This window comes from Erinaceus europaeus, chromosome 9 (genome assembly GCF_950295315.1).
Source record: "Erinaceus europaeus chromosome 9, mEriEur2.1, whole genome shotgun sequence".
NCBI lineage: Eukaryota > Metazoa > Chordata > Mammalia > Eulipotyphla > Erinaceidae > Erinaceus > Erinaceus europaeus.
The window spans coordinates 76,540,068-76,553,850 of NC_080170.1; the positions used below are offsets into that span (position 1 = coordinate 76,540,068).

At 42.3% G+C, this 13,783-nt stretch overlaps 1 long non-coding RNA gene and 1 pseudogene across 1 annotated transcript; one reads left to right on the forward strand and one right to left on the reverse strand.

The window, feature by feature from the left end:
- Positions 1-763: 763 nt before the first annotated feature.
- LOC132540458 (uncharacterized) lies at positions 764-13,196 on the forward strand. Its single transcript, XR_009551641.1, has 3 exons — positions 764-816; positions 2,871-2,914; positions 13,060-13,196. It is a non-coding gene; the product is annotated as an uncharacterized LOC132540458 (long non-coding RNA).
- LOC103127779 (large ribosomal subunit protein uL23-like) lies at positions 1,435-2,042 on the reverse strand (annotated as a pseudogene).
- Positions 13,197-13,783: the final 587 nt, after the last annotated feature.

Sequence of the window (13,783 nt, forward strand, 5' to 3'; positions counted from 1 at the left end):
CTAGTACAAGGCCATAGTTTATGCAGATTTAGGAATTGTCCAGGAACTCATGCATATTCATGAGGGGCAGGTGGACAAAAGCAGTAGAGAAAGCACTTTGCTCACATTGCACATGCGCAGAAAAGGGGCGGGCGCTCGTCCGGTTGACTGACTAGATTGGGGAGGACCTGTGCAGCTGCAGCCACCCAACTTTCAGCCTGGGGATCTATATCCGAGCGACTCTGCCCTGGCTCGGTGACAACCAAAGGAAAGTAATCGCTCCACAAGCCTCAGAGCAGGCTTTGCTTTTCATAGTCTAGAGAGGCCATGTCAGTTTTATTCAGGGTAAGGAGCACAAAATTGAAAACACAGGTCCCTTCCGCTCCCAAATCGATTTATTTAATCCCATTTCAAAGGCCGAGGTGGCTGCTGGCCTAAGAATCTAGTTCAACTGTCCGGAATACGGGAGGGGGGTGGTGCACACTAATTTTGTCCTAGCGGAGCCACCTAACCCTACGCTATAACGAAGGCGCAGGAGTAAGACTGGGAAGTGCCATGTCTTCGTACTAGACAGGCGGGGAGGCCTGCGGCAAGCGGGGCTGGGTCTGGTGACTGCCGCCACCCACCACGGAGTGCGTCCCGAGCAGCCCTGGGTCGCAGTGATTAGGGATCCTAGGACGCTCTGCCACGGCCACCCTGTTCCCGTCTCAGGATCCTGAGCGGAGCCCCGCCTCACCGCCTGCAATGGGGCCTGCAGGGAACAGAGCTTGGTGAAAGCCCTACACACCATCCCCAACACCTGGCTCCAGGCACCCCAAGTGACACTCCCCTGTCCAGGTAAGCCTGTTCTCCAGACAGCCCCAGTCCAGAACTGTGCTCCTGACACTGCGAGTCCAGGTTTCTGATTCCAGATACCTCGAGTCCAGGTCTGTGCTCTAAAATGCTGGAGTCCAGGCACCCCAATCTAGGCATGTGCTTCAGTCCGTGTCTGCATTTCCAAACGCTAGAGTCCAGGCCTGTGCTCCCAAAGAATTTCCAGCAAAAGTCTTTTCCTTTACTTCAGTAAATAAATCTCACTGTATTTCATCTAGTTACCTTTTTGTTCAAGAAGAGAGACTAGTATATGAAAAAAAAAAAGGAGATGATAATGATATCACTTTGTAGGTTGAAATGAATAAATTCATAGACTTTAAAAATATATTTATAAATCTGAGATAAAGAGAGAACCAAAACATCTCTGTGCCACATGAGATGGCAGAGATCAAGTTCAGGATCTCATGCTTTCAAGTCTAATGCTATTAACTACTGCACACCAACACAGCCTGCTTGCTTCTCTGACTTTTATATCCAGCCTTTTACTGAATTTGTTTTTTTGTCAACAGTGCTATCACTTGGATTGACAATCTGTATAACTCCACTACTCTCAGTGACCATTTCGTATTCTTTTGAAAATTATTTTATTAAGTAATGGAAGAGAGAGAGCCTCAATGCCCTGCAATGCCAGGGCTCTAACTTAAATTCATTAAATATATATATTGAAAAGTTATATTTAGAATTAGGCAGCTGGACTCAGTTTAGATGATCCCAATTTTGTTGGCAACATCCAAGGCATCATAGTAAGGAGCCAGTCAAACATATGCCTTCTTCTCTCCATCAGGTCTGATCAGGGTGTTGACCTTGGCCACATCAATGTCACAGAGTTTCTTTACAGACTGTTTTATCTGGTGCTTATTGGCCTTGACATCCACAATGAAAACAAGTGTGTTATTGTCTTCTATCTTCTTCGTGGCTGATTCCCTGGTCAGGGGGAGCTTAATGATGGCATAGTGGTCAAGCTTGTTCTCCTGGGGGCGCTCTTGCAAGGATACTTGGGCTGTCTTTGGAGCTGTAGTGTCTAGGGCAGACAGAAAGTAGGTGACATGAGAACCTTCTTTTTCTTATGACTGTGGACACCTTTCAGCACTGCTTTCTTGGCCTTCAAAGCTTTGGCTTTAGCTTCGGCTTTGGGAGGGGCAGGGGATTCCTTCTTTGCTTTCAGCGCCATCTTCATAGAAAGGGTCTTAACGGGGGCTGGGTGGTAGTACAGTGGGTTAAGCTCACGTGGTGCAAAGTGCAAGGACCGGCAAGCCCCCGGCTCCCCATTACAGGGGAGTTGCTTCACAGGCAGTGAAGCAGGTCTGCAGGTGTCTATCTTTTTCTCTCCCTCTCTGTCTTCCCCTCCTCTCTCAATTTCTCTCTGTCCTATCCAAAAACAACGATAATAATATTAACAAAAGCAACGATAGACAACAAGGGCAACAAAAGAGAAAAAAATGGCCTCCAGGAGCAGTGGATTTGTAGTGCAGGCACCAAGCTGCAGCAATAACCCTGGAGACAGAAAAAAAAAAAAAAAGGATCTTAACATGGACAGAATATTCCACACAGAAGAGATCCGAAAGACTGAGAAACACATGAAAAAATGCTCCAAGTCTTTGATTGTCAGAGAAATGAAAGTAAAGACAACAGTGAGATAATACTTCACTCCTGTGAGAATGTCATACATCAGAAAAGGTAGCAGCAACAAATGCTGGAGAGGTTGTGGGGACAATGGAACCCTCCTGCACTGCTGTAATGTAAATTGGTCCAACCTCTGTGGAAAGCAGTCTGGAGAACTCTCAGAAGGCTAGAAGTGGACCTACCCTATGATCCTGCAATTCCTCTCCTGGGGATATATCCTAAGGAACCCAACACATCCATCCAAAAAGATTTGTGTATACTTATGTTCATAGCAGCATAATTTTTAATAGCCTGGAAGCAACCCAGGTGTCAGATGAGTGGCTGATCAAGTTGTAGTATATATACACAATGGAATACTACTCAGCTATTAAAAATAGTGATTTCACTGTTTTCAGCACATCTTTGATGGAGCTTGAAGAAATCATGGTGAAAGAGATAAGTCAGAAATAGAAGGTTGAATATGGGATGATCTCACTTACAGGCAGAAGTTTAAAAACAAGATCAGAAGAGAAAATACAAGTAGAGCCTGAACTGGAGTTGGTGTATTGTACCAAAGTAAAAGACTCTGGGGTTGGTGGGGAGAGTATAGGTCCTGGAAAAGGTTGACAGAGAACCTAGTGGGGGTTGTATTGTTATGTGGAAAACTGAGAAATGTTATGCATGTACAATCTATTGTATTTACTGTCAACTGTAAAACATTAAACCCCCCCAATAAAGAAATTAAAAAAAAGAATAGGTCTTAAATTAATTTTTTAGGACCAATGCTTTATCTGCTGTACCACTTCCTGAACCACTGGTGCCCATTTTTTTTTTTTTGCCTCCAAGGTTATTGCTGGGGCTCAGTGACTCAGTGCCTGCACCACAAATCTACTGTTCCTGATGGTCATTTTTGACTTTAAAAAAAAAACAATTATATTTCTTTATTTATTGCATAGAGACAGCCGGACATCAAGAGGGATATATATATATATATGAAGAGAGAGAGAAAGAGAGAGAGACCTATAGCACTGCTTTACCATTTGCAAAGTCTTCCCCTTACAGGTGGGGACTAGGGGCTCAATCCTGGGTCCTTGCGCATTGTAACAGTTGCACTCATCCAGGTGTGCCATCACCCACTCCTCCCTTTTTAAAAACTGGATAGAACAGAGAGAAACTGAGAGAGGGAGGGGAGATAGAGAAGGAGAGAGAAAGACACCTGCAGAACCAAAGGGGGCTTTCTGTGTATTTAGCAGCTTAAGGACTAAATATGTGAGAGGAGTTAGACAAAATATCTAGAAACTTCAGCTTCTTTAAACTTGCTTCCACTTTTCTGAAGGGGTAGATAATGTAAACTCAGTGCTGAAAGCTTCCAGAATGATCTGGCTTTGTGGACTGCACAATAAAGTTTCCTTTCTCTTTCATCCAATCCTGGCTCCAGTCTCCTTGATTTTTTGGTGGGATATCAAGGTTGGTTTTCATAACATCACTATCTCATGAAGCGTACCACCTATAAGGGAACCACTTACTGAATTTATTGTTTCTGGTGTTTCTACTTTCCTTGATGGAGTCTTTTGTTTTCCTATGCATATATATTTTCATATTTTCTTTATTTATTGGATAGAGATAGAGTGAAATAAAGAAGGAAGGGAGAGAGGAAGAGAGACACCTGAAGCATTGCTTCACCACCTGTGAAGCTTCCCTCCCACAGGTGAAATCTGGGGCTTAAAGCCAGTCTTTGTGTGTGCTCAACTGGCTGCATCACCACCCAGTTCCCTAGGTATATTTTCATGTCATTGAAATTAGCATAGTTTACTTTCTTCTCTGCTGGTTCGCATCACTTAAAAAAAAAATTTCCCCACAGCTATGGACATCTAATCTTTAATAAGGGGGCCCAAAGAATTAAATGGAAGAAGGAGGCTCTCTTCAATAAATGGTGCTGGAAAAACTGGGTTATAACATGCAGAAGAATGAAATTGAACCACCTTATCTCACCAGAAACAAAAATCAACTCCAAATGGATCAAAGACCTGGATGTCAGACCGGAAACTATCAAATACTTAGAAGAAAACATTGGTGAAACACTTTCCCACCTAAACCTCAAGGACATCTTTGATGAAACAAACCCAATTGCAAGGAAGACTAAAGTAGAAACAAACCAGTGGGACTACATCAAATTGAAAAGTTTCTGCACAGCCAAAGAAACTATCACACAAACAAAGAGACCCCTCACAGAATGGGAGAAGATCTTCACATGCCAAACATCAGACAAGAGACTAATCACCAAAATATACAGAGAACTCAGCAAACTTAGCACCAAAAAAGCAAATGACCCCATCCAAAAATGGGCAGAGGATATGAACAAGACATTCATTTCAGAGGAGATCCAAAAGGTTAACAAACATATGAAAAACTGTTCCAGGTCGCTGATTGTCAGAGAGATGCAAATAAAGACAACACTGCGATACCACCTCACTCCTGTGATAATGGCATACATCAAAAAGGACAGCAGCAACAAATGTTGGAGAGGCTGTGGAGACAGAGCTGGTGGGAATGTAAATTGGTCCAGTCTCTCTGGACAGCAGTCTGGAGAACTCTTACAAGGCTAGACATAGACCTTCCATATGACCCAGTAATTCCTCTCCTGGGGATATACCCCAAGGATTCCATAATGCCCAACCAAAAAGATGTGTGTGCATCTATGTTCATAGCAGCACAATTCATAATAGCTGAAACCTGGAAGGAACCCAGGTGCGAACAGCAGATGAGTGGCTGAGAAAGCTGTGGTACATATACACAATGGAATACTATGCAGCTATTAAGAACAATGAGCCCACCTTATCTGACCCATCTTGGACAGAGCTAGAAGGAATTATGTTAAGTCAGCTAAGTCAGAAAGATAAAGATGAGTATGGGATGTCCCCACTCATAAACAGAAGTTGAGAAATGTTGTATGTTTCATATTGGTTTGGTCTCACTCTCCCCCCACCAGGAGAATTGGTTTGGCCCTTGCTAGTTTTGTGGGCCCTCTTTCTCCCCACCCCTTTGCTAGATAGTGTGAGAGTTCTTGGCACTGCGGCGAGAGGAGAAGGATGCAGGACAGATCTGTGTGGTGATTAGTTTAAGGGTCTCTCTCTGCCACCAGAGCAGAAAGACAGGAGAGTACATGTTTGCCTGCTCGTGAATAAAGCCTCTCTGCCCAGCCGTGTGTCTCTGGTCGCCTCTGTCTACCACCACGAAGCTAGCCCGGCCAGCTGGAGCCCCGAATGTTAACGACAAATGGTGCCCACGTGGACCTGACCTGCACATCTCTCAGATAAGTGAAGACAATTTGGCTACCTATGCACTATGGCCTTCTCTTCTGCTTGTGAAGAGATCTCCAAAGGCCTCTGCCCTTTCTTCATGAGACTGTTTCACTGTTTCTGGAACATTTATCTCTGGTCTACTCTGTGGTTTCCACCCAATGCCAGCCCACAGGAGTCAGCTTTCCGCCGCATGGCGTGGGGCATTGGGCGTGGGCTCCCTCCATGCTGCTCAGCCGCAGGGAGCAGGACAGCAGACATGGCGGGCAAGGCCCATCATGGCAGCCACCCCGGGGCACCTAGGCACGCGCCTTCTGCACAGCTGGCCCATCTGCCCTCCTGCTATGAAGTCTGGACAGATCCCGGACCACCTGAAGACTGCAGGCTCCCTGCCAAAACTGGGCCCCCTGGCTGAGATCCTCAACTCGGCTCTGAAGTCAGAAGAGCTAGAATACGCAGAGATTCGTCCAGAGATCGCAACCTACAATTCCTAGAAGTGGAGCTGCGCGGGAGGCCACCTCTGGATGGTGAACCCCCCCAACAACTAAGACAGTATAGATCTAAATTTGTGTTTAAAATGACATGTCTTCATAAGAAAGGTTTCTTTCCTTGTGTATTATAGACCATGTTTACGTGTGTGTTTAAAGTTTGTTAAACATTAACTTTAAGGTTAAAAATGTAACTTTAAGATGCGACTTCCGGAGGCGGAGCTATGAGCAGCAGATCGCTTTCTCTCCGCTCCTCTCCTCTCCCGGATCAACTAGGAATACCAAGGGAGACCACCCGGACCGAAACAAGACAGGACTAGAATGACCACAGAAACCCAGTAAATCACCCATGAGTACAAACACGCGTGGCTGGTGACAGAGAGGAGAGAGGGGCCGAAGGAGAGACTAAGTGACTGCTAACAGTTCAACAGTTTGTCAGTGGAGACACCACCTCCAGTCTGCTCCACAACAAGGGGACAGCTGAAGGGAGGAAAGGACTCCCCAGAGACTCACAAAGTGCAACTCTAAGTCTCCATTGCTACTACCCTCAGAATCTGGAGCAGCAACAGGGAGGGACACCAGGGGACAGAGATCTAACCGGGAAACTCAGGAGAAGACCTATACCTCGGTGGCATAGCTGAGGGGCTGTGAAAGTCTCTTTGCATAACCACTGGATTATCTCTGCCACACCCTGCTTTATCTCTTGGTCAGGAGTCAGTGAATAAGCTAAGAAGCCTATTCATAGTTTAAAAACCCTCAGGCTCCCATAGCCTACAGGGGGGAAAAAAAAAAGGCTTTTACACCACTGAACTCCAACTCAGGGATTGAAAAAACTGTTAACTTATATAAAATGGTTAAAACAACAAGAAAAAATATTGGAGACTTGAACCAGGACAAGAGTCCAGCTAAAAGTCCTCCAGAGGGTGAAGCACAAAACGAGTTCAACATCCAAACATTAGCTAAGGAAATAATAACAGGAGTGAGTAAAGAATTTGAAAAAATTGTAATCAGAAATGCAGGAACAACAAATGAGAATATGGAAGAAAATTCTAATTATCTCATGGTTATTAGAGAGCAGAAAGCTGAAATCACTGAGCTAAGAAGGCAACTAGCTGAACAAGCTAAAACAGTATCAGAGCAGGGCAACAAAATAGATGAACTCCAGAAAGCAGTAGAGGGCAGAGAGAATAGAATCTATGAGGCTGAAGACAGAATTAGCAAGATTGAGGATGAATTAGAGACAACTAAAAAAGAAGTAAGAGATCTCAAAAAGAGATTAAGAGATGCTGAAAACAACAACAGAGTCCTATGGGATGACTTCAAAAGAAACAATATACGCATTATTGGCTTACCAGAGGAAGAAAGAGAAGGAGAGGAAGAAAGCGTTCTCCAGGCCATAATAGCTGAAAATTTCTCTAGTCTAGACAACACCAAAGACATAAAGATTCAAGAAGCCCAGAGGGTCCCAAACAGAATTAACCCAGACCTAAAGACACCAAGACATGTCATACTTAGATTGGAAAGGAATAAGGATAAAGAAAGGATCCTCAAGGCTGCAAGAGAAAAACAAAGAGTCACCTACAAAGGAAAACCCATAAGATTAGCAGCAGACTTCTCCATACAAACACTACAGGCCAGAAGAGAATGGCAAGATATCTATTGACTGCTCAATGAGAAAGGCTTTCAGCCAAGAATACTGTATCCTGCTAGACTGTCATTCAGATTGGATGGAAGCATCAAAACCTTCTCAGACAAGCAACAGTTGAAGGAATCAACCATCACCAAGCCTGCCCTGAAAGAAGTTCTGAAAGGTCTCCTATAAACAACCAGACCACCACAAATAGGACATATATCAAAACACTCTAAAACTCTACAAGAATGGCATTAAGATATCTTCAATCTTTGATATCAATAAATGTCAATGGCCTGAATTCACCTATTAAAAGACAGATTAGGAAGATGGATCAAAAAACACAACCCAACAATATGCTGTCTACAGGAAACCCACCTAACTCAACAAGACAAACACAGACTTAAAGTGAAAGGATGGAAAACTATCATTCAAGCCAATGGCCCACAAAAAAGGGCAGGAACAGCTATTCTCATATCTGACATGATAGACTTTAAAATAGATAAGATTAAAAAGATAGGAATGGACACTACTTAATGCTCAGAGGATCAGTCAATCAAGAGGACTTAACAATTATTAATATCTATGCACCCAATGAGAAGCCATCTAAATACATCAAACTTCTACTGAAAGAGCTACAGCAATATATTAACAGTAACACAATCATAGTAGGGGACTTCAACACCCCACTATCTCAATTTGACAGATCATCCAGGCAGAATCAGTAAAGACATAAGGGAGCTAAATGAAGAGATAGATAAACTAGAACTATTGGACATTTTCAGAGTCATTCATCCCAAGAAACTGGAATACACATTTTACTCAAATCCACATGGATTATTCTCAAGGATAGATCATACGTTAGGCCACAAAGACAGCATCAGCCTATTCAAGAGCACTGAAATCATCCCAAGCATCTTCTCAGACCACAGTGGAATTAAACTAACACTTAACAATCAACAAAAGATTAGTAACAGTGCCAAAATGTGGAAGCTCAACAGTCCACTTCTTAACAACTTCTGGGTCAAAGAGGAAATCAAGGAAGAAATCAAAATGTTTCGAGAGTTCAATGAAAATGAAGACACAAGCTATCAAAATATTTGGGACACAGCTAAAGCAGTCCTAAGAGGGAAGTTCATAGCTATACAAGCACACATTAGGAAACAAGAAAAGGCACAAATAAACAGCCTGATTGCACATCTTAAAGACCTAGAAGAAGAACAACAAAGGAATCCTAAAGCAACCAGAAGGACAGAAATTACTAAAGTTAGGGCAGAAATAAATAACATTGAGAATAGGAAAACCATACAAAAGATCAACGAAAGTAAATGTTGGTTCTTCGAAAGAGTAAACAAAATCGACAAACCTTTAGCCAGACTCACAAAACAAAAAAGGGAGAAGACTCAAATAAATCGGATAGTAAATGAAAGAGGAGAAATCACAACAGACACTGCAGAAATTCAACATATCATGCGAGGCTTCTATGAACAACTATATGCCACCAAGCTAGAGAACCTGGAAGAAATGAATGATTTCCTAGATACCTACCAACTTCCAAAACTAAGTAAAGAGGAAGTGGATAACATGAACAGGCCCATCACAGCTAATTAAATTGAAACAGTTATCAAAAATCTTCCCAAAAATAAAAGTCCTGGACCAGATGGTTTTACAAATGAATTCTACAAAACTTTCAAAGAAGAACTAATACCTCTACTTTTAAAAGTCTTCCAGAAGATTGAAGACACTGGAATACTCCCTGCCAGCTTCTATGAAGCCAACATCACCCTGATACCAAAAGCAGACAGGGACACAACCAAAAAAGAAAGCTACAGACCAATATCTCTGATGAACATAGATGCGAAAATATTGAACAAAATTCTAGCCAACCGGATACAGCAGTATATCAAAAAAATTGTTCATCATGACCAAGTGGGGTTTATCCCAGGCATGCAAGGTTGGTTTAATATATGTAAATCAATCAATGTGATCCACCACATCAACAAAAGCAAGACCAAAAACCACATGGTCATATCAATAGATGCAGAGAAAGCCTTTGACAAAATACAACATCCCTTTATGATCAAAACACTACAAAAAATAGGAATAGATGGAAAATTCCTGAAGATAGTGGAGTCTATATATAGCAAACCTACAGCCAACATAATACTCAATGGTGAAAAACTGGAAGCATTTCCACTGAGATCAGGTACTAGACAGGGCTGCCCACTATCACCATTACTATTCGACATAGTGTTGGAAGTTCTTGCCATAGCAATCAGGCAGGAGCAAGGAATTAAAGGCATACAGATTGGAAGAGAAGAAGTCAAACTCTCCTTATTTGCAGATGACATGATAGTATACATGGAAAAACCTAAGGAATCCAGCAAGAAGCTTTTGGAAATCATCAGGTAATACAGTAATGTGTCAGGCTATAAAATTAACATTCAAAAGTCAGTGGCATTCCTCTATGCAAACACTAAGTTAGAAGAAATTGAAATCCAGAAATCAGTTCCTTTTTCTATAGCAACAAAAACAATAAAATATCTAGGAATAAACCTAACCGAAGAAGTGAAAGACTTGTATACTGAAAATTATGAGTCACTACTCAAAGAAATTGAAAAAGACACAAAGAAGTGGAAAGATATTCCATGTTCATGGGTTGGAAGAATTAACATCATCAAAATGAATATATTATCCAGAGCTATCTACAAATTTAATCCTATCCCCATCAAGATCCCAAGCACATTTTTTAGGAGAATAGAAAAAATGCTACAAATGTTTATCTGGAACCAGAAAAGACCTAGAATTGCCAAAACAATCTTGAGAAAAAAGAACAGAACCAGAGGCATCACACTGCCAGATCTCAAACTGTATTATAGCGCCATTGTCATCAAAACTGCTTGGTACTGGAACATGAACAGACACACTGACCAGTGGAATAGAATTGAGAGCCCAGAAATGAGGCCCCACACCTATGGACATCTAATCTTTGACAAAGGGGCCCAGACTATTATATGGGGGAAGCAGAGTCTCTTCAACAAATGGTGTTGGAAACAATGGGTTGAAACATGCAGAAGAATGAAACTGAACCATTGTATTTCACCAAATACAAAAGTAAATTCCAAGTGGATCAAGGACTTGGATGTTAGACCAGAAACTATCAGATACTTAGAGGAAAATATTGGCAGAACTTTTTTCTGCATAAATTTTAAAGACATTTTCAATGAAACCAATCCAATTACAAAGAAGACTAAGGCAAGTATAAACCTATGGGACTACATCAAATTAAAAAGCTTCTTCACAGCAAAAGAAACCACTACCCAAATCAAGAGACCCCTCACAGAATGGGAGAAGATCTTTACATGCCAGACATCAGATAAGAGTTTAATAACCAACATATATAAAGAGCTTGCCAGACTCAACAACAAGACAACAAATAACCCCATCCAAAAATGGGGGGAGGACTTGGACAGAATATTCACCACAGAAGAGATCCAAAAGGCCGAGAAACACATGAAAAAATGCTCCAAGTCTCTGATTGTCAGAGAAATGCAAATCAAGACAACAATGAGATATCACTTCACTCCTGTGAGAATGTCACACATCAGAAAAGGTAACAGCAGCAAATGCTGGAGAGGGTGTGGGGTCAAAGGAACCCTCCTGCACTGCTGGTGGGAATGTCAATTGGTCCAACCTCTGTGGAGAACAGTCTGGAGAACTCTCAGAAGGCTAGAAATGGACCTACCCTATGACCCTGCAATTCCCCTCCTGGGGATATATCCTAAGGAACCCAACACATCGATCCAAAAAGATCTGTGTACACATATGTTCTTGGCAGCACAATTTGTAATAGCCAAAACCTGGAAGCAACCCAGGTGTCCAACAACAGATGAGTGGCTGAGCAAGTTGTGGTATATATACACAATGGAATACTACTCAGCTGTAAAAAATGGTGACTTCACCGTTTTCAGCCGATCTTGGATGGACCTTGAAAAAATCATGTTGAGTGAAATAAGTCAGAAACAGAAGGATGAATATGGGATGATCTCACTCTCAGGCCGAAGTTGAAAAACAAGATTAGAAAAGAAAACACAAGTCGAACCTGAAATGGAATTGGAGTATTACACCAAAGTAAAAGACTCTGGGGTGGGTGGGTGGGTGGGGAGAATACAGGTCCATGAAAAATGATGAATGAAATAGTGGGGGTTGTATTGTTAAATGGGAATCTGGGGAATGTTATGCATTTAAAAAAAAAAAAAAAACAAGAAGTAGAAACGCAAAGCAGAAATTGACTGAGTTTGGAGTATGGCACCAAAGTAAGAAAGCAGAAGTACACTAGAGTTTGCAGTGAGTACCTCCCTAATACTTCCTCTCCACTTTTCCAAGCTTTGGGTCCATGATTGCTCAACAATTTGTTTGGCTTTGTATGTTAACTCTCTTTTCAGTCACCAGGTTCCAGGTGTCATCAGGATGCCGGCCAGACTTCCCTGGATTGAAGACCCCACCAATATGTCCTGGAGCTCAGCTTCCCCAAAGACCCACCCTACTAGGGAAAGAGAGAGGCAGACTGGGAGTATGGACCGACCAGTCAACGCCCATGTTCAGCGGGAAAGCAATTACAGAAGCCAGACCTTCTACCTTCTGCAACCCACAACGACCCTGGGTCCATGCTCCCAGAGGGATAGAGAATGGGAAAGCTATCGGGGAAGGGGGTGGGATATGGAGATTGGGTGGTGGGAATTGTGTGGAGTTGTACCCCTCCTACCCTATGGTTTTGTTAATTAATCGTTTCTTAAATAAAAAAAAAAATTTAAAAAAAAGAACCCTTAAAAAAAATGTAACTTTAAGGCTATATTCTTACCAGACAGAGTTAAATGAAAAAGGTTTTCAACATAGTTCTCATAAAGGTAAAATTAACTTACATTCAAAGTCTGAGTTAAAAATTAGTTAAAAATCAATATATTTTAACTAAGTTAGTCTAAAAAAAAAAAAACCTGTGCACACCTAGGGTGTGTCTCCATCTTGAATGGGTGTAACAAAAGGTTAAATAGACTTATTGATATGTAAAACTCTCAAATTCCTTCTGAATTAAAAAAGTTAGATTGCGCTATGGTTATGCTAATGATTGTAATAGAGTTATCAATTGTGATAAACTTCTAACCTGCTACAAGTCTTGTTTCATAGTAAGTAAATTGCAGCTGTCAAGTTCTCTACAGAAAAGTGGAATTCCAGCAGCTGACCTTCCTCATACAACGTTCCACCCCCTGGCATTCTTCCGTGGACATCTGCTTTGGACTGGCATTTCTATCGGACTCACTGGTACAACTCTTGGACACTTTGCACAAAACTAACAGCTTCCCTTTATGCTGCTGGGTTTCTCAAAGACTGACTGGAGCCAGCTGCCTTGGGACTCTAGGCCATATCCCTGCCCCCATGCTAGGTAATGCCCACAGAGAAAAAAAAATGCCCATCAAGGCAAGTAACACCCCCCAGACAAAAAAAGGTCCCCCTCAGGCCTTCCCTTGGCAGCACACTGGTTCTTGACTTACATGTTCCTCCATGTTTGTGCCAGTTTCTTTTTTGAAAATGCCTGTACAATATAAGAAGTTCACCCCACACCCCTGATACTGTGGTCATTTAGTTAAAAAGAAAAGGGGGAATTGTTGTATGTTTCAAATTGGTTTGGTCTCACTCTCCCCCCACCAGGAGAATTGGTTTGGCCCTTGCTAGTTTCGCGGGCCCTCTTTCTCCCCGCCCCCATGCTAGATAGTGTGAGCGTTCTTGGCATGGCAGCGAGAGGAGAAGGATGCAGGACAGATCTGTGTGGTGATTAGTTTAATGGTCTTTCTCTGCCGCCAGAGTAGAAAGGCAGGAGAACACATGTTTGCCTGCTCGTGAACAAAGCCTCTCTG